We start from the raw sequence: 27,772 nt of genomic DNA on the forward strand, positions 1-27,772 counted from the left end.
CTCTCCAATTACTAGTATAAAATAATATAAATCTATGGGTAAAGAATTGGACATCATTGAGGTGCCCATGAATATTAGCTTGGGCTTCTGCTTTAACTCTTTTGTTTCTGTTGCATCCAAGTTTAATTGTTTGTAAAGATTTCCGGCCCGGGGTTTTCATCTCTGAAATGTTGACAGTGATTTATAAATGTTTCTTATGAAATCCAATAAATTCCCGTCGACACTTCTGCTACAGCCGCTTCATACAAGGGTGGATTTTTGCTCACTGTATTGTAGTTTCGGGAATGGAAGATATTACGACTGCCTTAGGTGACGACCCCGGGACATTTTGAGCCCCCTGGTCAGCATTTGTCATGGCCACTCGGATCATGGATTGAAGTTGAGCTAATAAAATTGGTGTAATTTTTTATTTTCCTCCTAAGTTCTTGAAATATTCTTATCACTGGATTGAATGAGGGGACATTAACCTAGGGGGACGCAGTGTAAAGTATTTGTTAGGTACCTGATGCAACAATAACAGTTAGTCCCGGGCATCCAGAATCCCCAAACACCAAGGCCAAACAGTCCTGAGAGTACAACGCTCTCCTAACCAGAGCAGAACCGAGCCCCAGAGGTCTTCGCTAGAGCTCCTGATGGTGGTGTTGAACTTGGTAAATTCTGGAACCCAGACCACTACTGCCTAGAGAACATCACACACTCAGCACACCCCAAGGAGCAGAGGACCCAGAAAACCCAGTAACACTAACCTCAGCAGATTAGGATATGGAGGAGCTGGTCAACAGGAGGTAGCGGAAACACCGAAGGAAGGTTCTACGGGACATGTCGGTACACAGGAGGGTTTGTAGGTTCCAGGGAAAGCCAAGACAGAGTCAACAAGCCGGATCAGTGCACAAGGTAGCAGGAGGGAGAAGCAAAAGTGTAGTCAGGAGAGCCGGGTCATACACAAGAGGTAATGGAGTAGCAAAACAGAGGTCAAGTTAGAGTAGTCAAGAAGCAAGCCGAGGTCATCCAAAGGAGGTCAGAAGGTATCCAAATCAGAAGGCAAGCCGAGGTCAAGACACGAGAGAGTTCACGCGCAAAAAACTGAATAACCAGCGATGGGTCGGAACCAGACCAGGCCTAAATAGCCTCCGGCCCGCTGCTGACGTCCCCAACCCCAGAAGAAAGGTTCTGGTCCCAGGAGAAGACCGGAATCCCGGCAGACTATTGCGGATGTTCCGGGCCCTCCTCCATTGGAGACTGGAAGCGCTGACACAGCGCAGACAGCAGACCTGGTCGGTGCAGCGGAGGCTCCGGCCCGAAGTACTAACAGTATACTAGGGTAGAACATAGGCTCTGCACATAGGATAGGAGTAAAGGAGCTGAAGTAAGGGGGCACGTTAAGATTCTTGGTCTCTATAGAAAAAAAAATTAAATAAATTAATTTTAAGGTATTATCTTTTCAAATTTATTCTTTCTTGTATTTCTGTATTTTCTACCTCGTCTTGTATTTAGTATCCAGTTAAATTCTTGGCGAGCGATGTATTGGCGAGGCCGCGTTCTCCGCTCTAGTTTATAGTTTTTGACATAATAAAGCATATCTGTATTATCTCCCTCCATGAATGGTCTTGTTTATTCTCCGTCTGTTCTTTAGAGGTCTATGTCTGATGATGAAATCTGCCCCTGTTACATTGAAACGATACAGTTCATCTTTTGTTTTGGATTCAGAGCATGACATTTTCTCAAGAACAAAGGAGCTGATACAGATCAAATCCGGCATATGTACAACATCTCGCTAATCTAGCTTTTCAACATTAGAAGGCTGCTGGGTTACTCTGCATGTCATTGGACAGCGCGTGCAGTTTTTTATCTCGCAGCGCAGAGAATTGTTCCACTATTTTTATCGTACCGTTCCGCTGGATATTTCATTCTAATAAAATACTTTGACTGTTTTTGCTTTTATCAAAAAAAAAAATAATAATAATACCAAATAAGAATAGAAAACCGAGGGGTCACATTCAACGAGAGGAAGAAGAATGCGAAACCATTGAATTCTACAAAGTTCACAAAAACTTCCTGTGGGCTTGGAAAAACATCGCACAATAAGGTCGCGTCATGTTTTATGGGTTTTAGCTTTGATGATGGGGAAATATGTGAACACGAGGACTTGGGAAATCCTGGAGTGATGAATAATTCTCAATGAATGACAGGTTGGAATAAGGTAACGGGGACGAAGACAATGCATGGAGGAAAAACAATGGTAAAAAATTCAGCATGAAAGGTTACTGTTTGGGCAGACAATAGTCAGTCGTCCGACATTGTCATCATCATTCATTGAGATGGTCAACTAGATTTGACCAATTTAGCCAACTTTTACGATGTATTTAGCTCTGACATGCTCTTTGTATTGGCGGACATAGATAGAGCCATGGACCATAGACATTGATGGGTTTTAGGTAGAGATGAGCGAACACTAAAATGTCCGAGGTTCGAAATCCGATTCAAACAGCCGCACACTGTTCGACTGTTCGAACGGATTTCGAACCCCATTATAGTCTATGGGGGGAAATGCTTGTTTCAGGGGTACGCAAAATTCGATAAAATTATACTTACCAAGTCCACGAGTGACGGTCAGGCTGGATTCTCCTTGCAGTCTTCTCCCGGCGCAGCGCCCCCGCGGCGTCTTCCGGCTGGAATTCACTCTGCCTAGGCATCGGGGCCTAGGCAGAGCCGACTGCACATGCGAGGGCATCCCTGCGCATGCGCAGTCGGCTCTGCCTAGGCCGGATGCCTAGGTAGAGTGAATTCCAGCCGGAAGACACCACGAGGACTCTGCACGGAGAAGACTTCTAAAGGTAAGAGAAGAACCAGCGTTGATTGGCAGAATGTATAGCAGTTTGCCAATCAACGCTGGTTCTGCATCGAACCTTAAACTTCGAACAGCTAGTAGTGTTCAATCGAGTACGAGTATTTCGAATACCGTAGTATTCGATCGAACATCTACTCGATCGAACACTACTCACTCATCTCTAGTTTTAGGTTAAGGCCCCACATAGCCTTGAACTGGCCGTTTCATTCATTCCTTATTCATTATCATCAGGGCTTCAGTGGACTAACATGTAGCGTGAATAAGACCTTGAGGATTAATCTTTAAAATGACTGCTAAAGGTTTTTCCAAGACTAGGGTTGAGCGATCGGGATCGGAAAAGATCGGCCAATATAACCTCGAAAATAACCTCCGACCTCGATCCCGCTGGAAAAGATCGGAATCAGAATCCGATCTATTCGATCCCGATTGCTCAACCCTATCCAAGACTCAATATTAAATTATCCTAAGGAGAAGCCAATACTATTGGAAAATGGTATCAGATATTTTTAGCGCACTGTTTGGACCTGGAGGTTAGATATCAGTGATGGGTGACCCTCGCATAATTACTTCTAAGAATATTCACAAAGTTCAACAGGAAAATTTGTATCACTTCAGGCCCCAGAGGCCAGGGAAAGTGGGAAGAATAATGTGCTCAAAACTGGACAGGAGGAAAGGCGTGGCATCACTATAGGAGGAGGAGCATGACCTAAGCGTGGGTGGGCACAGCCAACAGAACAGCGGCCATCGTCCAACCCTCTCCATATCTTGAGTGGTTCATGTAGTGACTTGGACCGTTCAGTTTGGGAAACTTGTTTTTTTCTAGATTTCTCTCTAGGAGGAGGAGCCAGACCTAAGCATGGGTGGGCACAGCCAATAGAACAGCGGCCATCGTCCAACCCTCTCCATATCTTGAGTGGTTCATGTAGTGACTTGGGCCCTTCAATTTGGGAAACTTGTTTTTTTTCTAGGTTTCACTCTAGGAGGAGGAGCCAGACCTAAGCATGGGTGGGTACAGCCAAGAGAACAGCCGCCATCGTCCAACCATCTCCATATCTTGAGTGGTTCATGTAGTGACTTGGGCCTTTCAGTTTGGGAAACTTGTTTTTTTTCTAGGTTTCACTCTAGCAGGAGGAGCCAGACCTAAGCATGGGTGGGTACAGCCAAGAGAACAGCGGCCATCGTCCAACCCTCTCCATATCTTGAGTGGTCCATGTAGTGACTTAGGTCCTTCAGTTTGGGAAACTTGTTTTTTCTATGTTTCGTTTTAACAAACTCTTCGACCTTGCATTCACAGACATGTCTAAGTGTTTCATGTAGACGTAAGAGTTCTTGGGTTTAGTATCCACCTGAAGAAGGAATGTAAACTCGAAGATTTGTCGTACTCTAGTAGAAGAGCTGGATTTTATTTAGAGCAGGAGATTTTTTTTTTTTCCTTACTAAAATTGAGGCATTAGCCATTAGAGAGGTGGGTGGACAAAGAGCCGTCCAGGACAAGAGGTCCGGATGTGGAGAAGTAGCCGCATTATAGAAATTGTGTTCTCTGCATTCCAAAGTAAACAACGTCTTATATAAAACCCTTAAACCGAAAGACTGTGGGGAAGGAAATAGAAAGAAAATGTGAGTTATGTACAGTAAACCTTGGAGGGAATGTGAAATCAGAAAGGATGGAATTCTATATGAAATTTTTAAGGTTTTTTTTTTTTTTTTTACTGTCACTATACATAGAACAAAATGAATAGTTGGAAACTTCCTGTTCTGTAGAGATCACTTCTCAGCCGCCATCATAGGATGGATTATAATGACAGGTGACAACTATATAGTGATAACACAGGATCCATCATTCACAATAAGTGATTGCCTTTATTTGCCTTCTACCCTAACTTGCAAAATTACCCTTACACAGGTCAAAAAGCATGCCCACAACATTGTCCCATAGTAGCCAATGAGTCACTTCCAGTCTATAGATTTCTGTGCACCATGTGTTCTGAATGTGGTGTACAGAAGAGTATATAGGATAGACATCCCCTGACAAAGTATCACAAAATCTTGTTGTTTTTTTTTTTTTTTTTTTGTCTTAAACTTACCAAAATTTTTCATTCCATGTCAAATTTTGCCACACATCTTGGGATACATCAGGCCAAGAGGAAACTTAAGAAAAGGCAAATCTCTACATAGAAAATTCTATAATAGACCACATTGACCAGTGTCAATGTGATTGTCCATAGCCCAGGGTTAGATCGCGACTTAACCCCCAGCTGAAAATTGGGGCAACTCCAATCTGAGAAATAACCAACCCCCCTTTAAGCCTGGTAGCGAAAACTTTCTATAAGACCACGTACCGTTTGCAAACCAAGGATGCAATTTTTGTGATATTTCCCTTGCGCCAAGACCTCGATCTCTATTTGCATGTAGAGGAAATAAAAGAGAATAGAAACATTGGACCTTAGAACATCACATTGTGAATTTTCCATCCAAACCTCGTCCAGCTCTTACATCTAAAGAACCGAAAAAAGTTCTAAAAAGCCCAAAATTTCTAAAAGCCTTGACGCATTATTTTTGTAGACTCATTGAAGGGATTTAATCATAGTCATAATGGCGGTATTGTGTATTGTTAAACATTGGCCTGTAATAGCGCCGACTACAAAGAAGTTGCTTTCGCGTGTATTGTCATGGCTCCTGCTTTGCTTTCATTTCTGTAAGCCGGTATGAATTCGAGCACTTCCACCTTTTTTTTTTTGTCCGAGCCTCGAGGACATTTTTCATTTTTTAGAGATTAATGTAAGACTACGGGGCCTATTTATAAGGGATTGAAAAGTGTATTTTCCTTTTGTTTGTGTTTTATTGACTCGTACTTGCGCCAACAATACCCTGCTGCATCGTGCCAGACTCTCACTTAGAAAAATCCTTTAAATTAGAGATGTAGGACTTATTAAAGCTAAACTAGTAGGAGTTACTGGACCATGCAACCTTGTCAGGGTGACCTTGGCCCCCTATGGCAATTTTAGGGCTAGCTATTGTACAGATATATCCACCATTATTTTAGCTCATACTCGGTTAAAAACTCCAATTTGTCATTAAAGCAACTCCCTACAGTATTGCAAAATTGTCAACAGGTTGCAATTCCCAAAACAACCACTAGGCAGTCAGGCATAAACACGTATAGCAAATGCTTTGCGACATGGCAAGGTGCCGTTGCACGGAGTCAGGGCTCCACTGCAGCCACACTTGCGATCCTCCACATCACCTGAAGCCAGCAGTGATGAAGAATACATGGGACACTTGGTTCTCTTTACTGCAGTGGATGTTGCAGGTCACAGGTGACATTAGATTCCAGGCCATGGTAACAAGCAACACGCTTCAGTAGTCCCAGGAGATGCCTTGTCCACCACGGTAGGATCTGTTCTTCCACATTCAAGTTTCCTTTGGGTGTGTGGTTATGTAGAAACTAATGGTGTTTCTGTAGCTATCACTCCACTCCACAAATTGTCCACCAAACATCCAGTCTTCGGAAACCTGCCAATGCCTGACGTCTAAGGGCTACACCACATGGGGGTACCAAATAATGTCTCCTGCGGTAAACCTCACGGGCACAACTTCATTCCACCTCTAGGAAGTCGGCACATGAAATAGCTTCCAGAAAAAAAGAAAAAGACTGCCTGCATGATGACCTGTACCCATTTAGGTGATAGTCCTCATTGCACACTTCAATACAAACAATTCAAGGTGCATAATAGTAAACCTTCTTGTGCAATGCTCCACTATCACCTTACAACACAATAGCTTATATATCATCTCGTGACATATACATCAGGACATGTCCAACCAGGGGAAAAGGCAGGACAAATCTGTGGTCTCTCTCGATCTACAGTGGTCCCAAAAACATCAGCTCCATTTCACCCATTCTCCTGTGCTTCCCATTATTTCTGGGCACCAGAGTGGTCACAGTGCTATCTATGGTGACTTCTGGAGGCTAAATACAGTAGGGCATGACCTGAGGTCTATATCCTGGGGTGGATAGATGGATAGATAGATAGATAGATAGATAGATGGATGGCAAGACCATCTTTTACCTCCACCTTTACTTCATGGGTGGAAATCCCCTGTAAATTGGCATCATGTACTTATAAGTGTCCCCCGGGCTCCTTGGCCGCTTTGGAGTTTGCACTTGGACGGGACTGATAGACGTCGGATGCTCCTGAATCTGCCTATGACTGCACTAACTGTGATCTAGTGCGGCAATTTTCTAGTAAAGTGTTATTATTAGTTGCATAAATATTTTGCTGCAGAATTACAGGCTTCATTCTTCTATAATTACATGCTATGTGTTAGTGATTATAATTTTTTTGAAAAGCAATATTCTTTGGAAGGATTTGTTAACGTGAAAGACTAAACACAATTAAACCACAATGAAAACACAATATAATTTAAGGCAATTTTAGTCTCCTGCAAGAACTCTTAATATTTTACTTGGCTCTTGTACCCTACGTCGGTAAACATTTTTTGCTGACACCTCCGAAGGGTTCTGTAGAGTGGGATTAAGAAGCGAATAGGGAAAACTGCCATAGAAATAAAGAGGTGGTCAAGGAGAAGATAGTAAATTCGGAATTACAGAAGGTCAGGATGGACAGATGTTGAGAAGACTTGTAGGAAATAGACCTGCACAAAGATCGGGAAGATCCAATGATGGCTCTGCAAAAACATGATGCAACAGAGGAATCTTCTGTGGTTTTGAAGGGAGAAGAATGTGGACAAGTATTCTCAAAAGTGAGAAGACTTATGAGACTATCCTAGGCATTGTCAATTGGTGACCACGAAGCTCTAAGCTCTACCAGGGCCACCAAGCTGGAGGAATCTTATGTGGCTTCATCAGTGAAGAATGTGAACAACTATTCTCAAAAGTGTAAAGACGTATGAGAATATCATAGGCAACGTTTATTTGTGACCATGAAATTTGTGACCATGAAGTTGAAATTCCACCAGGGCCACCAGTTACCAAGCTAGAGGAACCTTCTGTTGGCTTCAGGGTAGAGAATGTGGACAACTGTCAAAAGTATACAGACTTATGAGAATATTATGGGAATGGTAGATTGGTGACCATGAAGCTGATCCTTCCACCAGGGTTGTTAGTTACCAAACTCAAGGAATCTTCTGTTGCTTTGTAGGAAAGGAATGCAGTATTCTGTTCTCAAGAGTGTGAAGATGTATGAGAATATCATTGGCACTGTAGATTGGTGACCATGAAGTTGAAATTCCACCAGGGCCACCAAGCTGGAGGAATCTCTTGTGGCATCTAGATGAAAAAATGTGGGCAACTATTCTCAAAAGTATACAGACTTATGAGAATAGTGTAAGAATCTGGTGACCATGAAGTTGAAATTCCACCAGGCCTACCAGTTACCAAGCTGGAGGAATCTTCTGTGGCTTCATAGGTAAAGAATGTCAACAATTATTCTCAAAAGTGTGAAGATGTATGAAAATATCATAGGCACTGTACATTTGAGGCCATAAAATTTGTGACCATGAAGTTGACGTTCCACCAGGGCCACCAGTTACCAAGCTGGAAGAATCTTCAGGGTTAAGAATGTGGACAACTAATCTCAAAAGTAATCAGACTTATGAGAATATTATAGAAATGGTAGATTGGTGACCATGAAGCTTATACTTCAACCAGAGCCACCAATTACCAAGCTCAAGGAACCTTCTGCAGTTTTGGAGGAAAAGAATGCAGAAAACTATTCTCAAAAATGTGAAGACTTGTGAGAGTATCAAGGGCATTGTAAATTGGTGGCCATCAATCTCAGCTCACTGCTACATTTTGTAAGGATGTAATCACAAGACTGATATCAACAGACACCAGACACATCATTGAGAAGACCAAGAGTTCACACATAAGATTTTCTGGGAAATTTTTTAATGATGCAATTACAGGAGAGAAAGAAGACCAATACTGACCAAAACCATAGACACATCATTGAGAAGACTGAAAGTAATACAGAAGATACAGAATTTAGGAGAACCATTACTATCTCCATGTACATTCTACTTTGCTTTGACTTGATGTATCATGACATTTTCGTGTGCAAAGTTGCCCAGATGACCACTCACAGGAGATAAGTTGTCATGGACAGCCAAACACTTACTATAAACCTAGCCATACACATGAGATAAAAGTTGAATAGACCTGATCACATTGACTGGTTCAACCAATCTTTCCAATCTGTCTACAGAACATGGGGTCAAGAGGGATTGGGCATGTTGAATTTTGGCTTGTCCAATCCTTTGAAGATAATTCACTGCCAAAGGAGTCCGGTAGCAGCCGATTCCCATGTTCTCCTTGAAATAAACATGTGAGCTCGGGCAAAAGAGAGAATCAGGAGAAATAGCTGTTAGTCCAATGAGCCATCGGTCAAGAAATAATAATGGATGTCTGTTTGCCAAAAATGGCCAAAAATGGTCTAATTTGGCCACCTGAAATCTCTAGTGTATGATATGTTTTAGAAGCCACCATGAGTCCTTGAAGTGTAAAATGGGAAAGAGTTTTCCTCGTTTCACCCCATTAGTCCGACATAAGGACCCCCGGGGTTGTCCTGTGATAATACCACAAAGTGTATTTGGTAGATATGCCATACAATGCATACAGTATACAGATGAAGGGTCACAAAAAGCCATTATCAACCTATATAATAAAGCTAAAATGGACACCCCAAAAAATAAACCCACAAAAATAGACAAATCAAAAAATGTTCTAATAGGGTTAACCATTAATTACTACCAACAACTGTGCTAAGTACTATTATTACTGCCACTAATACCTCCGCCGGTGGTAAATATGGGAAGGGTCTACAATACACCTCAAACATCTGGTGATGGATCCATAGTAATCCTATGAGGGGGGATGGGCCGAGGCTGCCGGAGATCACAGGTAAGTGAACTTGTTATTTCCTAATAAACCATCCAGTCCTAATTGTTTTCCCCGGAGGCGGAGGTGATGGGCTGGCAGAGGTTTCTTGCCGTGCCGGCCGCGTCCTCCTCCATAGGGATTAATTAATATGCATATATCACTAGGCTGGATGTGCTTGTTAATGAGGGGAACGGAATGTTAATTGCTGGATATAAGATCTTTGGTCTGCTTTACCGTCTGTGATACGAGGCCGCGCTTCTCTGCAACGTATAGTATTTAAGGTTTGAGTAATGTCTGATATTGTCCCAAGTGGTCAATCCCAGTCTATATATCCATTCCGTAAGATTGACCAGGTCATATAAGCCTCATAGACTGGAGGGGAGACTAAAAAGACCAGCTCCGACTGCCTAGTACTGTATATGGCCATGTATAGCAATATCATGTCAGAGGTGGACTCTGGACACTATAGGAGGAGCCGCCATAGAGGACCCCATAGGGAATCTCACTGCTGTGGCCAGTGTACGAGGCATTAATAGGAGCAGATATATGGACACAATGACGCAACGCAGAGACAGTCGTCTTTGTATGACTATGAGATCTACCATCGATGGTGAACTACCTTTCCCAGATCTGCCCATAAGTTCTCCCGTCCTCCTCTTCTCCTTGAAGAAATTCCTAAAAAAAAGCAACTGTTACTCCGTGATCCAACTAACGGAAATCCTCTCCGTCCTTCGTTCTAACCTACTTGTTACAATGTTAGAATTTGCCCCTCGGTATGACTGCGGAGGGCGAGGTGTCAGTCATGATCTCCGGTGGAACGTCAGCCCTTTATCACGGAGTGCAGCCTCATCCACCACCGTGATCATACAGCAGAAGACTGATAATAATTGAGTGATTTTCCATAATAACGTTTCGCCATCGTAGAATAAATTAGCAAAATTAGCCGGAGAATTCCTGACAAACAAATTCACCAATTAATGGCTACAAGAAAAATTCCCTTATTGGCTCCAGACGCGAGTCTTTTAGTAAATACTATATAAAATTATAATTCTGGAATATCGTTACTTAGAATTATGCATTAGGCAATTCCTAGGTTATTCCTCCTGGCAATGTAGGAAAAAATTGCCAATTGTTGTTACCATCTCCCTTGACAATGTGAGGCACAGTCCGGTACTGTCAGCACCGATGGAGTATAGGAACATACGCCAATGACGGGATGATTGTAACACCAACCTGTCAATTATTTAATACATTTCCAGGAGTAACGACAGAGGAACGACACAATGTAGAGCTCTCTGAAGATATTCTACATCAGAAAATAAGGTAATAGGCAAAAATAAAAAAAGTACAGTACTATGCAAAAGTTGTGTAGAAAAAATGACCTCATCATCATCCAGTCTGTCTGGGATGACATGAAGAGCTAGACAGATTGGATCAAGTCTTCATCCACAAAAGATGGGGTTAGGTCTCCAAGATGGCGGCGGGAACAACTTCCCTGCCCAGTTCTGCCAAAAACTGTCTGCAAAAACTGAGACTAAGGAAGAGGGCAAAGGTCACACTGAATACTGATGGGTTTCCATTTGCGCAGTACTGTATATAGGGTGTAATTAAGCGGCAGAATACTGTAATCCCTGTATTAATAGCCTCAGAGCTTTAATGAATGGTTCGCCCCAGGTGTAATATCAGCAGATTGACTTTACTGACTCATCAGATTTATGGAAATCAGCACAATAAATAGATACAAATCGTACAATATAAAAATGCAACATTGTATCAGAAGTGAAGGATGAGGAATGTTTACATCTCAAATGCTAAATACATAAAGTGCCTCATTAGCATAATTCACCCGCACGGATATAAATGACCAGAGGAGTAACAGGGGTATTGATTTTAGGATATTGTGCTAGATGAGATATGGAGCTGGTGGAGGCGACATTTATCAGGGCGACGTTCATTGTGATCCACGATTCTTCCCTCCCTGTATAATGTGTATGTGTGTAGTGTACAGGGCTGGGGACCAGGAGAACATGGGGGTAGGGGTCTTGTTTTAGGAGTAGAGGTCACCTACTATATAATATGGATTACATCATTTACATAAGGTATATTATAGGGGCTTCTCTGATACAGAGCAACAAATCTCCAGCCATAGAGTTTAATGATAAATGATAGACACCTGCTGCCACCACTAGGGGGGGCTCTGGGGTCAGAAGATGACCAAGGAGGTCCCCGAGTGCTCAAGAGATTACTAGAGAGGTGAGAGAAGATGAGGGTCAATCTTTCTTATATTTCATCCCCCCGTCCCTGGACCTCTGATATTATACTTCGTGATCTGAAGACATCCAGTGTATAACAGCGCTTCCGGTTCAGACCAAACTGATCTAGACACCGCGGCCATTCCCTGATCAAGACACCATGCTCCACCCCTGATCTAGACACCACAGCCCGCCCCAGATCTAGACCCTGCGGCCCGCCCTAGATCTAGACACCATGGCCCGCCCCTGATATAGACACTGCAGCCCCGCCCCTGATCTAAACACCGTGACCCGCCCCTGATCTAGACACTGAGGTCAGCCTCTGATCTAGACACCATGACCTACCCCTGATCTAAACACCATCATGTAACCATGAAGCCTGTGCATCTCTCTATAGGGAGAACATTACAATCACAGTTCTTTCTAGAGGAAATGAATGAAGAATCTGGTGTAGCTGTGACCACGTAACATAGCCGGGGGATAAACCCATCAGACTTATCAGAAATCTGTGACTGTCCACAGAGCAAACATAATACAGCCGTGATGGATCTGCCAATAACCTCCAGGTGGGGAGAAAACCCGTCATGTCCTGTATCTATAGATGACAAACACATTAAATGCAATGACCCGTGTGAATGAGAACTTATTGATCACTGAAGAGAGAGAAAACCAAACCTGTCACATGTCACCGAATCCAGAAATATAGAAATATAGGAATGTCAAGTAAGGGGGCGAAAATAATAACACTGCTCATGGGAAACCACTGCTATATATAGCCATAGTATATATTACTGTGACGTATCTATGTATTCTGTCATCTATCTATCTCCTATCTATCTATCTATCTATCTATCTATCTATCTATCTATCTATCTATCTATCTATCATCTATCTATCTATCTATCTATCTATCTATCATCTATCTATCTCCTATCTATCTATCTATCTATCTATCTATCTATCTATCCACCTATCTATCTCCTATCTATCTATCTATCTATCTATCTATCTATCATCTATCTATCTCCTATCTATCTATCTATCTATCTATCTATCTATCTATCCATCTATCTATCTCCTATCTATGTATCTATCTATGTATCTATCTCCTATCTATCTATCTATCTATCTATCTATCTATCTATCTCCTATCTATCTATCTATCTATCTATCTATCTATCTATCTATCATCTATCTATCTCCTATCTATCTATCTATCTATCTATCTATCTATCTATCTCCTATCTATCTATCTATCTATCTATCTATCTATCTCCTATCTATCTATCTCCTATCTATCTATCTCCTATCTATCTATCTATCTATCTATCTATCTATCTATCTATCTATCTCCTATCTATCTATCTCCTATCTATCTATCTATCTATCTATCTATCATCTATCTATCTATCTATCTATCTATCTATCTATCTCCTATCTATCTATCTATCTATCTATCTATCTATCTATCTCCTATCTATCTCATCTATCTATCTATCTATCTATCTATCTATCTATCTATCTATCTCCTATCTATCTATCTATCTATCTATCTATCTATCTATCTATTATCTATCTATCTATCTATCTATCTATCAATCTATCTATCTATCTATCTATCTATCTATCTATCTATCTATCTATCTATCTAATGTCTGTCCTTCTATCTATCTACTGTATATCTAAACCAATCTACCTCTCTCTATGAAGGAGCTTGCCTGGCCTCTCTGACATCAGCTCCATGGTGTTCCCATGTGGGGAATGAAGGCTAGACCAACTGGTCCAATCCCATGGAGGAACTACTGTTACTGCTGGAGACCATCACTGGTCTAGTGGAGACCATACTTGATGGACAATGAAGGACAACCAGTCATCTGGAAACAGCATCATGGGTATCCAAACTTCAATGATCCATGTCAGCAGTGAAAGCTAGACCAACCGGTCTGATCCCACAGAGGACCTACCGTGGGGCAAGCTACTGATGGAGACCATCAGCGGTCTAGAGGGTCCATATACCGATGGACAAGGAAGGGCAAACAATCATCTGGGCCATGGGTTTCCAAGCTTCATTCATCCATGTAGTCTTAGACTGATTGGTCCGATCCCGCAGAGACCACCAGCAGTGGAGTCCATACTCTGATGGACCAGGTTGGACAATGATGACCTGGGGACAGAACCATGGGCGCCCATGCTGGTTGTTATAGAAAGGTATCAGTACACACCATGATCACCATGCTGTAGCTGATCGCTGTATACTGTATATACTGTATCTTACCTCAATGGTCCACCGTAGCACAATGTTCCCTTTCATGTGGAGATTAACATGTAGCTCTGAAGCTCCCATGCCGAATATTATAATACGGAGGGATTGTCGCTCACTACGGCGGTTTCTGATAAAAGGTTATCAGTAATGACCAAATTCGTCACTGTTAGGAATATCTTAAAGGTCACCCCAGGAGCTTTCTGCTTGTTTCAAACAAAACTCAGTATTTTAAGAATAAATATGTTCTGCTTTCATTTCATGAAAATATCAAATGTGTTTGCGTTGTAATTTACTTTCTTAGCTCCTGACATTTACCGCGCCGCTCGTCGTAGAAGGATTCTCATTTGGCAAAACTACAATAAAAAAAAAAAAAAAAAAAAAAAAAGCTCCGAACGAAGAAAAATATTGTCAATTACAAATTATAAAGCAATGCGATGCAAAGAAGCGAGATCTTACAATGCAACAATTGACCTTTATTCCGCTCTAATCAAAAAAAGTTCTATACTGTGAATGCAGGGGCGAGCCGTCCGACGCCGGAACACAAAGGGCGCCGGGAAGGAATCGGCCCGCGCTTTCTATAGACGTCGATGAAACTTAGCACGATGCAAACGGGAATGACTTACAGGAAAAGTTTTCAAAGTGAAACATACTTGTAAAGAATTTTTTTCAAATTTTTTGGTCGTGTGACTATATTCTGAAATGTTCACACCGGCCACTAATCCTAATCATAGACAGACACTTGCCGATTTTGTAAGCAGTCAAGTCATTTACATCACCTACAGGATTACAATAGAAGATAACACCCCTATAGACATGATTACATCACTACTGACAATTGGGGTCGGGATCGGAAAAGATCGGATCCCGATTGATGATCGAGCAAATTTCACGATCGGGAGGAAGATGACCGGAAATCAGATTTTGAAATCTCAAGATCGGCTCAACCCTAAAAGTGACTTTTCCCATAGAGAAGCATTGACTAGGATGGAGTGATCGGAAAAGATCGGATTCTGATCGGCGATCGAGCAAATTTCACAATCGAGATCGGCTGGAAAATGATCGGAAATCGGATTTTAAAATCGATCCTGAAATCTCAAGATCGGCTCAACCCTAGTTGTGTAAGATTAGTAAAACTTGGTTTCTTTCAGAAATAGCGCCTCACCTGTGCACAGGATGTGTCTGGTATTGCAGCTCCACTCAGAGTATATAAGAGTATATAAATAAGAGTATATTCAGAATGGAGTGATCAAGGAAAAACATCCTAGTGGTGATTCTGTGATCGAAAGGATCAGGGGAAGATGTCAGGAACAGGCGGAGAACTGTGAAGAATACAACATTGGTGTCTGGCTAACAAGTCCGAACACACAACTCACCATTCCACAGTTGGACTATAAGAGCAGACGACCAATACGGGCGCCATTACTGTCTAAGGGAAGCAGAAAGACTGCAGGGGGCAAAAGAGCAACAACTGTATCACTGAGCAGTGGAGAAACATGGCTGGAGCAGATGGTCCAGATTTCAGGTGTCAGGTGGGGCAGAATTTGGCAGAATCGTTGGATCCTTCTTGTCCAGCTGGTGGAGGTGCAGTGATAGTAGGGGAAGGTTTTCTTGGTCCTCCGATACCTGTGTATTCCAATATGAAGGTCAATGAAGGTCCAACGTGCTACTAGGTGGGGGCCATTCATTAGTCTAACTTACCTAGGACCTTCCTCCAGACCTCATCATGAGACATTTGGCAGGAGACCTAGAACAAGGGACATGGATTTAGATGTGACACGGCTACACCCCTGACCTGATTTATTGAAGCTGGAGGACTCCTTTACCCCCTAATTGTTATATTAAGGTAAGATCAGACATTGTAACAGGTAAGAAGTTTTCTCCTTCCAATGAATCATTAGCGCTTCTCCTCTAGATCCATCACTCTAAAGTGGATTAAGGCCAAGAAGACTTGGGACGTGAACGCCTGGAGAAAGAACGTGAAGCCTCAAACAAACCCCATCACATAATGCAAACAATAAAAGCTCACAATGGAGACAGACGTTTACAAGACAGAAACATCCGGGGTGCAGGAGAAGAACATCAGCCTCGAGAAGATGGCAATTCATTTAGCAACAGAGCCCCGGGTTAGTAGAGTGGATTGTGCTGGGCGCCCCCTGCGGGTCATATGTGTTACTAATATGTTTACTTTGCACTAGGCGTGTCTTTGTATTGCTTCCTGCTTCCATAGCCTGTGGATTTCATCTATTGCATCTAGCATGCTGGGAATTGTAGTGTTGCGACTAATGGAAAGCCACAGGTTGGAGAGAACTAGTAGGATCATGATATTAAAGCCGTCCTTCTGATATAGAGAAGATGCCATATACAGATACATTGTATCTAAGCTGGTCATCTGGTGACATACACTGGACAAGTCCAGCCAACAGGGGGAGCACAATGGAATGAATGGGGCAGATCCACTGGTGTGTGCCTGAGCTGGAGGTCCCACTCTATGAGGTCTATATGAGAAAGGGTAGCGGTTCTCATACACAAATGTCACAACCCCAGTCTGTCTGTTTCAGAGATCTTCAGGATTTAAAAAGCTATTGCAAAGCCTCTAGGTGTGCTACAGTCAATGGTAGACGGAAAATCTGTTCATATGACATGACCACTAGGGGTGCTGTTTTATTTTTTCAGAAGGCAGGGTAAAAGTCTGTTAAATGGCACATGACCACTAGAGGTGCTATTGCATTACAGTCTATAGTAGAAGCTAAAGCTTCCAGGGTAAAACCTTTTAATTGTCACATGACCACTAGGGGCGCTGTTTCATTACAGTCTATAGTAGAAGGTAAATCTTACAGGGTAAAAATGTGTTCATTGTAACATGACCACTAGGGGTGCTATTGCATTACAGTCTACAGTAGAAGGTAAAGCATTAAGGGTAACACTTGTTCATATCCACAAGGGGTGCTGTTTCATTGTTTCATTAGAGTATATAGTAGAAGCTAAAGCTTCCAGGTTAAAAGTCTGTTCGTTTTTACACAATCACTTGGGGTACTGTTTCAAGACTAGTCTATAGTAGAAAGCGACATGGCCATGTTACAGCTCAGTCCCATTCAAATGAGCAGGGCTGAGCTGCAATACCAAGCACATCCACTACACAATATACAGCGCTGTGTTCAGTAAGTAGTGAAGAGGCCGCGGCACTCAATATCATGGACATCACTGAGAAGATGACTTTTTCTTAGCTACATTAACCTTTCCCATTTTCTCAGTAACTTTATATTAAGGAAACATTATGGCGGGTGTAAAAAGAGAATTGTTTCCTGTGTAATGCCGGCAATTCGCTCTCGCAGCTGCTAATTCCAGTGTTCGAGAAGGTCATTCTCATAATCAAGTAGCGTAGGCTGAGATATCAGGGGCCTGAACCGCGGATCAGCAGATACTCTATACGTACCGTAAGTGCTATTATCTTTTAATTGGAGTTTATACTGGGGGAGGGGGGTAAAAAACCGGCAATGGTAGTTTATAGGAACAAAGAAAAAATCCCAAAAAATAGAAAAAAAGGAAAATAAAAAATAGATATAAAAAAGGAAAATAGAATATAACTAAAATCAAGAAATACCAAATATTAACACCCCAATTCAAGAAATATCAGCCAGATCCAATGTACTGCTTTGTAATTCTGACTCCAATCACATCCAGACCTGCGTCAAGGGATAAACACAATTTCACTTATTATTGGATAGTAGATTTGCAGTCTGCATATGGTACAAAATTATTTCTTAGTCTATCCAAAATATTCTCTATGTGGCAATATATATATTTAACTTATTCATATATCATATGTTATGGCAATTCTGATTGGAAGTCATATCCAAAGGCATCATTCCCATTGGAAACTATAAGGTCTGTTACTATAACAGATGTCGTGTGGTCCGTTCAGAAGGCTTGGCACGTGCCATAGAGCTTTGAGTCCTGTCTTCTCTCCCACTGGAATTCATCAATCCTCTCTAATCTCACAGGTTCCTACTTTGGGGATCATAACTTCATTGTAATACAACACACTCTGACATTATAAAACATAGAACAGTGATTCTGTGTTGTATGAAAGAAGATATTCTCATCTGTCATATGACACAAAGATAGCAGCTGTAATGGGGATTGTGTTGAAATCCTGGTGGGGATTAGGAACAGTTGCAGATGCCTATAAAGAGTTCAATCCTGATTGTGTTTTTAACTGGTGATATCTCTGGAAATAATACAGGTAGAACTGAAATCTTGGGGTGATATGAAAGCATCTCATCAAGTGGCCTTCATATGGTCCCCAAAGTATCTCATCTTTTCTATCACTCAATAATGACTGTTCTATGTTTCATCACAATAGTCTACCTGTATTAGTTCTGGAGATATCACCATTTGAAACACAATTGAATTAGGCATTCTTATATAGAGTGGCAGCTTCTCCAAACTTCAACTCTATTTTCAACTGGTGATATCTCTGGAAATAATACAGGTAGAACTGCGATCTTGGGGTCATATGAAAGCTTCTCATCAAGTATCCCACCCCAAAGTATCTCATCTTTTGTATGACTCCATAGTGACTGTTGTAAGTTTCATAATAACATTCTACCTGTATTAGTTCCGGAGATATCACCATTTAAAACACAATTGAATTCAGCGTACTTATATGTAGAGTAGAGCTTGTAGAAGAAAAAAGAGGAGGGGGGAGGAGGCACTCACCCAATTGAAGATCTTCTTCTTAAAACTTTTTAAACTTTTATTGAAGCATATTGTTTAAGAAGAAACTGGAAGGGAGAAGTGACATACATTGGCGTTGGCAACAGCCATTTCGCACCAATACAGGTGCTTTCTCAAGCCTAGTATGTGTCCAAATTTAAACTCTATTTTCAACTGGTGATATTTCTGGAAATAATACAGGTAGAACTGCAATCTTGGGGTCATGTGAAAGCACCTCATGAAGATGCTTTCATATGACCCGCAAAGTATCTCATCTTAAATACGACTCCATAATGACTTTTCTAAGTTTTATAATAATATTCTACCTGTTTTAGTTCCGGAGATATCACCATTTAAAACACAGTTGAATTCGGCGTACTTATCTATAGCGGCAGTGTCTCCAAATTTCAACTGGTGATATCTCTGGAAATAATACAGGTAGAACAGTGATCTTGGAGTCATGTGAAAGCTAGGAATATCTTTCCTATGACACCAGAAGTTTGGTTCAAAGTTTTGTAAATTTTTTTCTAATCCTGAGATCTAGGTGTTCATCTCTGCTACATTATACACAAGCCCATCTCCCCATACTCCAGTGACGTACAGGTTTGTATAGAAACAGACAGAAAGGGGAATTTAGTGCAGGATTTTACAGAAAGGAGCCAAAACCTGTTAATAAGGTATATTACAAAATGTATTAATGACACAAATGCTGCCAGAGAATCAGAAGTTGGTAGAAAGTATAAGTCCACTTTATTTCTATGACTCTGCAGGGGATTCGGAGAAAAATGGATCTGCAAGCGCTATAAAGATCCCTTATAAAATTAATCAGCACAGAATGTTGGACCTAAAAACCATATGGTGGTGAAGATGAGATATTAATTCTGGTTTTCGCTCCTGTACATGTTGCTGCGCCCCTTCCTCCTAAGATGCCGAGCCACGGGATGTTCTGGCTCGTTCCTTTGCTCTCTTCTAAGAGACATGGTTTGACCTTGAAGTCAACGCTTTCAATGTTTTACCGCTTAGTACTTTGCTTTAAATATAAGAACTTTCCATATCTTTAGTGCCTGCTAAGCTCATTGCATTTTTAATACGGGCCCCACGCAGTAGTGTAACCGCGTTCACATCTGAAGTGTGCGCCAGTCATTTACATTTTTATATGTTTTAGCTGAATGAATAATGAATTATGGTGAGAAGAACCGGCCCTGTGGAAGTTTCAATGTCCTGGGTAAGAGTTTCTTTCTGTGTTTTTCTATTACATCCTAAATTGTCGGGTAAATTTAGTTTATTCCGCACTGGGAACATCGAAGAGATGAGGAATCGAGAATGCGAGACAATCAGACGACTGGTTATGATAAAATATACAGAGGAACTGGGGGATGTATACAATGTAGCAATAGCCATGGAAGTGGAAGACATAAAATATACATGAAAATCACCATTCGTGAAGCAGAGCTGGATTTGTTACTTCTATCTTTCTCAGGATGTTGTATACATTGTTAGTAGGGTTGAGTTGATCTTGAGATTTCAAGATCGATTTTAAAATCCGATTTCCGATCATTTTCCAGCCGACCCCGATCCGTGAAACTTGCTTGATCGTCGATCGGAATCCGATATTTTCCGATTCCGATCGCTCAACCCTAGTCAATGCTTCTCTATGGGAAAAGTTACTTTTAGGGTTGAGCCGATCTTGAGATTTCAAAATCCGATTTCCAATCATTTTCCATTCGATCCCGATTGTGAAATTTGCTCGATCGCCAATCAGGAACCCGATCGCTCAAACCTAATTGTCAGACTAGCCCATGGTATAGATCATAAAAATAATAATGTTTGTCATTGACATGCTGTTAAAATACTTATATTGAGAAGAGATATGACATTTACTTATTTAATATGGCGCCTCCTGGTGTTCAGAGTGTATAGCAATGTGCACGTCCACTTAATGGGCTGAGTGCTGGTGGACACACATGCTCAGTCACTCTCCCCCTAGTGTCTGCATCTGTTCACCGCAGGGCAGCCAATAGAGATATTCTTTTCCCTGCGTGTCAGGAGAGGAGCGGCGACATGGCACTATAGCTCAAAAGACTGCTTGTACAACGAAAATAAGAAAGGACTATATTGTCAGATGGATGAACCTTGAAGAGTTTGTGTTGCAAATATTCTTAAGGTTCCTCTGCCAGTTTCAATTTAGACCAAACTTGTTTGGTGAAGGAAGGTGAGAATCAGTGGTTATTATTTTACCGTCACCTTGTAAGAGACCCCAGAGTATTATGGTGGTTGGTGAAACCAATGATGTCACTGAGGGTGTTAGAAGACGTCAGAAGACAATGGAAGAGGAGCACAATGGAGGAGGAGGAGGAGGAAGGAGCTCTGGAGAGGTGAGGGAAGGTCAGTACTGGTGTTATATTTTTGCCCCTTCCCTGGGCTTCTTCTTATTACAATCCAAAATAGAATTATTACACTTTGGCATCAGATGTGACTCATGAACAGTAAATAGGGTTGAGCGATCGGGATCGGAAAGATCGGATCCCGATCGGCGATTGAGCAAATTTCACTATTGGGAACAGGATCGGCTGGAAAATGATCGGAAATCAGATTTTGAAATCTCAAGATTGGCTCGACCCTAAACGTGAGCCGATAGAGAAGCATTGACTAGGGTTGAACGATCAGGATCGGAAAAGATCGGATCCTGATCGGCGATTGAGCAAATTTCACAATCGGGATCAGGATCAGCTGGAAAATGATTGGAAATCTCAAGATCAGCTCAACCCTAGCAGTAAACCTAAGATTTTTGCAAAATTTGTAATAAACTGAGATCGTTTTGAACCAGTTTTCTCATTTCCAATTGTTGGTTACCATAAGGATGTCACAGGGATTCTTCTAGTACTGGTCATGCTTTCCCCACCTGGCATAGCTACAGGATAGGGAATAAATGTCTGATTATGGGGGGGTCTGACCGCTTGGAGAACAGGGGTCTCCAAGTTCCCTTGACATGTGCATCTCTGCCATTCCAGGGGGTATCCGGTGAACAATTGAATACCAGGTCCAGGACATCGCCACTGCCTCCGTTCACTACATGGCACTTATAGATAGATAATCCTTTAATAGTCCCACCATGGGGAAATTCAATAAAAACACCCAAATAGGGACTTGAACCCTGGACACTATGAGCACTGCTGGGCACTAAGTAAATAGTGAAAGTGAAGACAGACACTGTTAGCTCGGGTACCAGTATCCCCCATGTTCTGCATAGCTTGCACTGCACATTTGTACTCAGGACCAGGCACCCTACATTTTCGGCCAATGGATCTAAACAAATTAACCATATCTGCACCTTAAGATACAAGATGCCCCCAGTTTATGCTCCAAGCGCGCCGCCTAATATGTTATCCAGGTATTAATAAGTGATAGCAAACCTGTGAAAATATTCACCGAAAATAAAAGTAATGACGTAATGAGCAACGGCTCGGCAATCTGCGGCAAAGCAGGGGAGATTAACAGCGCTTGTTCTCAGCTGTCACCCGGAGTGTGCATAACACTTCATAGAAGTGTCGGTGAGAAGAAGGAGAAGAAGAAGTGTCACTAAAGCGCAACGATGAACTTGTCATAACGTGTTAAAATAATAGCACGGCCAGGATTATGGAGACTGAAGATATGTCACCGCTCTCCGTTTTAATCTGTGCACTGATAAATGGTCAATGGGATTTTTATTTTTGGATGCATCATCAATGTCATATTGATGGGCACCGACCCCTGCACCGCCCACGATCAGGGTGCAGTGAGCACTGCGGCTTTACCAAGCATAGCTCCATGCATTGCATAGTGGCAAAACCCTCTGGCGCCACCTATAGTCAGGGTTAGACTTTGTTTCTCCCCCCCCAAAGCAAAGACCTCAAAAATGGGAATGCCCCTTTATGCCCCTTTAAATCCATAGACGCATCAGCATTACTATTATCTATGATAAAGAATGTATAACCGCGTCCGCGCCGAGACAGAAAAATAAAAGAAACCCTTCAAAATGAATTTTTCATACGCCCTAAAATGTTTGAACTTTGAAGTTTGAAAGGTCCTTTCTCTCCTAATCTTCCTGCTTCTATTTTCGTGCCGGCGTCTAAGAGCGGAGCGCGTGGAATGAAACTTTCTACAGTCCTAATAAGTGTAGAGAACGTAATGTTATGTATAATGGACGGCTGCGTGAAAATAGTGAGGTGTGAAATTGTTCTATGGACTCCTTACAGATTCTGGGCGAGGGGGAAAAAATGAAAACTCGCATCTCATGTGGTTAATCTTTTCCAACTGAAATTGCAATCTTTAGTCTGTCGGCTACACATTAGATTTTAGTTTACAGGTTTACACTATGGAAGCTGCACTGCAAAAAGGTGGAATGATTGGAATATTGATAGGACTGGTTTGATAAGATTTGGGAGAGGGGTTTTTCTACTTAGGGCACAGGACAGGGGGTAAGTGTCTGACCATTTGGACCACGTACCTGGCCCAGCAGAAATCATAGAAAAGGGATCTGCAAATGGCTTATAAAAAAGAATAGTGTTGCACGTGCTTGGCAGCAAAAGTCCCATAGAAGTGAATGGGATAGTGGCCCAGCATGAACGCTACTGTTCTTTTTACATGAGACATCTGCGGAAACACAGAGTCTATGTCTGACATTGTAGTTAAGGTGAATGGGGCTATGCTACAATGCCAGACTCAGACTACAGACAAAAGGAGCGCTGTTCTCTGGAAAAGCCAAACGTACCAGAATTGCACGACTAGAAGAGTCCTTAATTGGAAGCATTTCTAGGATTGTAGATAGCAAGGTATGGCTACACAAGCCCTGTCCAAGCTTACTAGGACACCAAGGGGTAAGACCATAGTGAGGATTGAAAGGCCATAAACTACCAGCAACAGGTATGGCCTGCAGTAAAGCTAGGGGCCCTCTTTAATGTAAAATTCCAGCTTCGATATTCAACAGCATGACATACAAAATCCTGGACGGTTGATATACATTCTTGTCTCTGCCTAGACAGTCAGCAGATAATAGTAAAATCCACTTAATACGACTCCATTACTGTGTCCTTTATGAATGTCAATATAATATTTCAGTAAAAGATAATTCCAGAACCAGATACAGCAAAACGTCAAGACTCTCATTTCATCCCAGGAACGGATCTTATTAGAAAGTAGAAACATTTGCCACTTCCAGCTACTAAAATGACTGCATGCATGAAGTACGTGTCCTCGCCGAGATCAAGGGTAAGCCTAGGGAATGGTGCGGGGTACAGAATGAACATTTCACTGTCTGCTGGTCCCATCTACTCCAGTACTAAGTGTCTCCTTCTGCACCGTCTATTATATCCGGCTATGACACTACACCGCCGTCAAGTGCCATCCGTGGGCTCCTCGTAACAGAACCCAATCCGGGAAGGAAATTTTCACCCTTCAATACCTTTATTTTTGTATTAAAATAAGTAGAAACATTTGGAGGTTCATTAATTCTGGAAAAAAAAAAGTTAGGATCGAATTTAACTATTTCATGACTGGATACTTTTTTTTTTTTTTTCCCATAACTTTTTTTTAAAATTTTTTATTTATTGAGTTATTCAAATATGTTTGCAAATTTTTTAGGGATACATAAAGTTGATGCGGGTCCTGTAGGACTCAGCAGCTCCCGGCATCAGGCAGATCACATGACCACTGTGTCGAGGGGAAGGTCACATCATGGTGGCCCCTATAACACTGCGTTTGTGAAGGTAAGGGCAGTAACAAACCGTCCATGTTGGGATGTCCAGCTGTCACTAATAGAGATGAGCGAGTAGTACTTGATTGAGTAGGTATTCAATCAAATACTAAGGTATTCGAAATACTCGTACTCGATCGAGTACCACTCGCTGTTCGAATGTAAAAGTTCGATGCAGAACCAGCATTGATTGGCCGAATGCTATACAGTCGGCCAATCAATGCTGGTTCTTCTCCTACCTTTAGAAGTCTTCTCCGTGCAGCTTTCCCGCGGCGTCTTCCGGCTCTTCATTCACTCTGCCAGGCATCGGTCCTGGGCAGAACCGACTGCGCATGTCCGCTTGTAGTGCGGGCATGCGCAGTCAGCTCTGACCAGGCCCGATGCCTGGCAGAGTGAATTCAGAGCCGGAAGATGCCGCGGGGATGCTGCACGGAGAAGACTTCTTGGAGGATCCAGCCCGACCCTCACTCGTGGACTTGGTAAGTATAATTTGATCGAACGTTGCCTACCCCTGAAACGAGCATTTTCCCCCCATAGACTATAATAGGGTTCGATATTCTATTCGAGTAGTCGAACATTGAGGGGCTACTCGAAACGAATATCGAACCTCAGACATTTTACTGTTCGCTCATCTCTAGTCACTAACAGCCAGCTCCTGTCTCCGTACTGACACATCATTGCACAGTTGACTGTATAAAGTCAACGGGGTTCAGCAAGTGGTTAAAGAGCACCAAATTCCCACTATATCGGACTAAGGCTACACTGGGATAATGGCTGAAACACCCAATGCATGATCAAAGATTTCCGTGTCGCCCTATGACTCTTCCATCAATGTTGGTGAATGGAGCCGTATTGCAGCCCCAGCAACTTCTAATCACAAAAAGATCAAGCAATGTCCAACTTTTTGCAGTCGTGCTCATGGCACCTTTAGAGTTGCAATACAACATTTGTCAACAAGATGGGGCGGAGCGATCCGGCAATCTTTGCTCATTTGATGGGAGCTATAGTCAAAATTGCCATGTAGCCCTAGACTGAACATAGTGGCTGCCTGCCAGGACCTGGACAACAGGTAGACAATGTGGGCGACGGCCTAGGGCACCAACTCACTACCTTGGGGACTTGGAGCTCTGTGTCAGGAATATTGAGCTCCTACTATTAAAAATATATATTGGAGATGAGCAAATTTATTTGACACAACATGATCTTGGACTGGATTTTCCCTAAATTTTGAATTCTTGTGTTTTGGACAAATCATCCAAAATAGAGACATTGCTCTCAGTCTGTGAAAATAGGTCAATGACCTACTTTCGGTGACCAAGAGTAACCAATCTAAACCAGCCAATGACAGCTGCATAATATGTGAACCAGGGGTTATTCTCGGTCACTGAATCTGGGTCATTTTTATTATGGGAGCCATAAAAAACTCGGATGGATTTATTACGTACAGCGCTAATGCGACATGTGCCGTATACGTGTCCCATGAATCACATTGTAAGGAAGGGCGTAATATGGAAATCGCGGCACAAAATATCTCTATTATCTGCAAGAACTACAGAAAATGAGACCAATGAAAGAACAAACATTACCAAGACACAATAGCACAACTGGTGGTCAGATGTGGTACTGCACACAAAACACCTATTGTTGATAATACTCGACCAAAGCTATGGCTCTGCTTTTATAGACTGAATATAATGGAACTGGGCTAGGTGTTGTTTCGATGCTACATTTTTTCATTTTTTCAAAGGCAGGAAAGCAATGAAACCTAATGTTGAAAAAACCATCTAGAAGTCAATCTTCCCATTGTAGCAGTGTACAAGAAGGATATAGTTTTCTTCCTTGACGGGTTGTCCTCTTCCAGCTACACATATTGGTTATTTAAAATAGACACCTAGTAGTCAGTTATAATAAGTGTTCAATTTCCCTGCAGCACCTCCGCAGGTGAGATGCAGTATTACACAACGTCCATTCACATCAATGGGTTGACTGAGTGAAACAGTCCTCCAAAGCAAGGGACATTCTTTGTAACAGGACTCCACTCTGGTCCAAAGTATCGCCCCCCCCCACCTGCTTTAAACTGAGTTCCCAAACCAGACAACCCCTTTAATAAATTATCTATTTGCACATCAACAAGGGCAACCTCCATTTTTATTACCAAACACTAGTGAATGTCAGCTGTGAGATATTTATATGCATGTGGCCTGTGAACCTGTAAATAACATCAGGAGCCGGGATGTTGGATGTTCTCATCGAGTCACAAGTGCATGTGACAAATTTCCCATCAGTCATCGACCTTACAAGTCAAGAACAGCGTGAGATAATGAGGTCGCGACAATAGATCATGATCTGTACTGCCAAATATAGAGATCTAGACAATGAAATACTGGCTTAATATTTATGCGGAAATTGAGATATATACGTATGTTTTTTTAATAGTTTATGAATCCACTAAAAGAAAAAAATTGAAATAAATAATAATAATAAATAAATATTATTTAAAGGGGCGCCCTGTCCTCTATAATCCCATATTAGTAGAATATTCCTTCAAGTATAGGATAATAGATTAATACTGCAATTAGCTCAGATGTACTCAGCAGCAAGTATTTGATTTTCCTACAGCGCCCCCGCAGGGGAAAATGAGGCATTACATGATGTCCATTGGAATCAATGGGATGTCCATAGAATATACAGATGTGATGAGTCCTCCAGAGAGATAGAAAGAAAAGATTTTTATTCCCCCCATAACTTTTCTAAATCAGACAACCCCTATCTATGGAGACAGACGTTATAAACCATTGACCACTAAACAGCATGGAGTCTAAAAACTGAACGCTTTAATCGTTAGACTCCACGCTGTGTAGTGATTGAAAAAAATCCTCTGGCTACTTAGTCCCCCCTGTTGTCCACTTACCTGCACAGAAGCGCTGCCGCTGGTCCGGTCCCTGCTCTTCTTGCTCCTCTTCTTACCTCTTCTCGCCTCGCTGCCCCCGCCTCTCAGGTTAGTGTTACAAACCTAGGAAGAAGGCAGGGCTTGTGGCTTAGGAGAGTGTAGGTGGGTACA

Source organism: Leptodactylus fuscus, chromosome 9, assembly GCF_031893055.1.
Source record: "Leptodactylus fuscus isolate aLepFus1 chromosome 9, aLepFus1.hap2, whole genome shotgun sequence".
In the NCBI taxonomy this organism is placed as follows: domain Eukaryota; kingdom Metazoa; phylum Chordata; class Amphibia; order Anura; family Leptodactylidae; genus Leptodactylus; species Leptodactylus fuscus.